This window comes from Parasteatoda tepidariorum, chromosome 9, assembly GCF_043381705.1.
Source record: "Parasteatoda tepidariorum isolate YZ-2023 chromosome 9, CAS_Ptep_4.0, whole genome shotgun sequence".
In the NCBI taxonomy this organism is placed as follows: Eukaryota; Metazoa; Arthropoda; class Arachnida; order Araneae; family Theridiidae; genus Parasteatoda; species Parasteatoda tepidariorum.
The window spans coordinates 89,395,467-89,399,439 of record NC_092212.1 but is presented as its reverse complement, the minus strand read 5'-3'; positions in this window follow the sequence as shown (position 1 = coordinate 89,399,439).

Genomic DNA, 3,973 nt, shown 5'->3' with positions numbered 1-3,973 from the left:
GTGAGTTCATTTCTCATACTTTTATTAAGAAATAATATCATCATAAAACTAACAGTTTCTGCCAACTCCTCTAGTATTAGTCTTCTTAGAAAATTTCAAACCAGAAGTATCGCACTGTAAGTAGTTGCTGCTATTTTTCGTAGTTTGTGTTGTAGTGTGCTACTTTGTTACAAAAGTAGTGTAGTGAATAGTGCGATAAAATAAAGCAATAGTTTCTTGGCAACTACTTTTAACGTTACTTTAGAAAAGAAACCTGGTTCTAACGTAACTAATTTTTTCGTCCATCAATGTATGCAATGATAATGACCCTGAAGCTGAGCTTTAACAGAAATTAAGTAATTGAAAATCATGTATAAGTATTTAAACTAGCCATTGTGAAAAATGGATAATTAATGTCACACTTTCACATACAAATACTCACTCATTAAATATTGATGCATGGCTGCCAACATGGATAGGAAAAAATCCAGTAGATTTTATGAAACAATAGAAATTTCATGATAATTGTTGCTAAGTATATTTTACATACAGAAAATTTTAGAGATTTTTATAGTCATCAAAATAGAAAAACTGCAATATTTTTAAGTTATGACTANAGAATTTTATAATAAGTCTTAAAAAGTCCTTGAAAAGTACTTGAATTTTATTTTTATAGTAGAGCATGAACCCTGGGTATAGTTTCTCTAAAGTTAGAACTCCTCTAGCCATTCGTCTGGACTGGTGGCGGTTACTATGGTAATGAGGTATAACTATTTCAAGTAGGGTTGTGGGTTCTTTGCGTAGACAAACTATATTATGTTTACTCGTATTTTTGAACAGTAATAGCCATTTAATTCATCAAGGACTGATTTTTATAAATGAGGCTCGCTTCATTATGGATTAGTAACACTTCTTTAAATATTCAAGCAAGCAATAATCTGCACAAAAATTTTATTTCAATAAGGAATTTTTAAGAAAATTTACTCAATTTTAGGAAATTTTCTAAAATGGACAAAATCCAGTATAGTATGCAGCTATGTTGATGTTATTTCAAAGGAAAGGAACGCATTTTCGGTGTACCTACTTTCTGAGAGGAAATAAAAGAGCATTAAACAACTAAAAAATCTGGAAGTATTTGATAATTTTGCATTTCTTAAAATAAATATCCACTGTCGAAAAAGACAAAAACTTGAAGGTTAAATGAACGAAAAAATTTTGGGCAAACTGGCTCATGTATACAGCAATAAATATTTTTTAATTATTACTCCTTTAATGTAAGTTCGTCTCCTTAAAGCAATGAAATACAATTCCAAAGTAGTCACTGCATTAAGAAAAAAAAGTAGTTGTAGTAAACTAATAAATTAATGTAGTTTTCTGACCACTGGTGTGGATAATTTTTATGAATAAGTCAACCTAGCATTTCAATGTCAATTAAATACTGAGTATTGTAGATTAAACTATCTGTTTCAATGCTGTACAGAGATAAATTGTTAATTATAAATTATTTTTTGTAATATATTGAGCTAATTATAATAGATTTAGTTACTGAATAAATTAAGAAAACTGTCTTAAGATGCATAATAACTCCTTTTAGAAATTTTGTTTAATAACTTGGTATACATCAATGATTTTTGGGTCATTCACTACAAATAAGCTATTTTACTATTTTCAGGTAGTGATAGCTAAAAAAAATTGTGTCTAAAATTTCTAATTTTTTTGTAGTAAGATATGACAGAAGGTTCAAAAACAAGAAAAAACATGGCTGTCACTCTTTAATATTTAAAAAATATTATTTTTATTAAAATGTAGGAATGATAATTTTTGTTTATGATAAGTTTTAAAAAATAATTTTAATGAATGTATTTAATTATATGACAGCCCTTTGTTTTAAAAAGTATTAAAAAAGAACAAAAATATCTTTCTTAACTAGTCATTAGAGACATAAAATCAATCCCTCACAAGTGTTATTTTTTTCTTTGTAAAGGAATGATATTAGTTAGGGAATGAGAAAATAATGTTGTTTATACCCACAAATAGAATGAAATAGCAGTGTCTATTCTTAAACCATCCCATTAAAGGACATTAAAACTTTCTTAAATACATTTTTAGAAAATAAATTACCTTCGTAAATTTAAATGAAGGAATGAAAATGTTATCTTAACATCTGTCCAATTTGCTCATTCAGTTTCTTTTTACGTACTGTAGCTCAATTTAAATGAAATTTCTTTTGCAGACATTTCAAATCACTATGAGTGGAGGAATCATGAGTTTTGAACTATTTTGCCTAATAAAAATCCATTTTTTCTTCTTCGTCAGCGCAACAGCCCCTTGTGAGCTTTGACTACCTCAACAGCTGACAAATGCCAGCGCCTCCTATCCAAAGCAACTCCCTTCCAACTTCTTATCTTTAGGGTTTTCAAATTATTTTCGATGTCCTTGAGCCATCTAGTAGGGGGTCTGCCTCTGGGGCATGATCCCTCAGGATTCTATAGGTGACGATTCTCATGGCGCTATTTTCTTAACTTCTCTATCGATGGGGCTGCTTATAGAGTCGGTAGAGCTCAAAGTTATTGCCCTTTCTTGAATTGCGCCAAAGATGGCTCTCAGGATTTTTCTTTCAAAGGTATCTAGTGTCTGCTGTATATCTGAGTTTAGGGTCTAAGTTTCATTTCCAAAAAGTAGCACAGGAAGTATGAGTGTCTTATAGAGTTTTAACTTTATTTTTTGGCTGAGAAGATTATATCTTAGCTGTCCTCGATCCAAAGAAAAACTTATTAGCCATTTTGATTCTATTGTCGATTTCTGCTTTAAGTATGTTTGGATCGTTAACATCAGTGCCAAGGTATTTGAATTCGTTAACCCTTTCAAATGTATAACCATTAATATATAAAGGATACTGTAATTTACAGTTGAGGACCAAAATTCCACAAATTTTGCCTTACCTTCGTTAATAGAAAGGCCCATATTTGTGGCAGCAGCTTCGAGAGCTCGGAAAGCCTCTTTGACATCCCTTTCTGACCTTCCAGAAAATCCTTCTGAAAATTCATTGACGGACTAAAAAATTTACATAATACATAGGTAGAACGCTACAAGTGTTGATTTTAAGGATAAAAATCGAAAAGAAAAGTATATGTATTTGTAAGATACTAAGAGTTGCATGCGAGGAAATGAGATTTTATAGATTTCAAAATTAATGAAAAATATTAAATTCAAGTAATACTTTCATAGCTGTCAACTCTACTGGATTTTGCCAGTTTCTCCTTGTCTACTGGTATAATAAAAAAATTTCTGATTTTTGTACATTTTTGAAAATTTCCTAAAATTGAGAAGGTTTTCAAGAAAAAAATCCCTGTTGAAATAAATTTTTTACTCAGTTTATTGCTTACTTGACTATTTAAATAAGTATTACTAATACATAACGAAGCGAGCCTCACTTTTAGAAGTCAGTTTAAAGCTTTTCTTTGTTCTGAAATTTTCAGATTATTTTTAAATTACAAAATCTTTTAATCATCAATAATATCTACTACTATTTAAGATTATATGTTACCATAATAAAAAAAAACATTTCAAATTCATCTATTGTCAACCATTTATAGTTATATTGTCAACCAATATTGCAGACCATTTATAGTTTTTAGTGTAATCAAATTTTTGTATTTTGATGACGATAAAGATCCCTAAAATTCCCTATATGTAAAATATTTTGTATACTATGCAACAGTTATGAAATTTATATTATTCCGTAAAATCAACTGGATTGTTTTCCTATCCATGTTGGCAGCTATGTACTTCAGACTTTAGGGATAATCTAAAAAGGACAATCTTCAAACAATATGGAACTACATTCATTTTTCTATAGTTAAAACTGAAATACGTCATTTTAGTCTATTTGTGTGCAGAGAATTACCCTTTTCTCAAAAATGCTATACTACTACATTACATAACATGATTCTCTTACACATGTTAATTTTTTATTTTTTATATCGGGGTATTG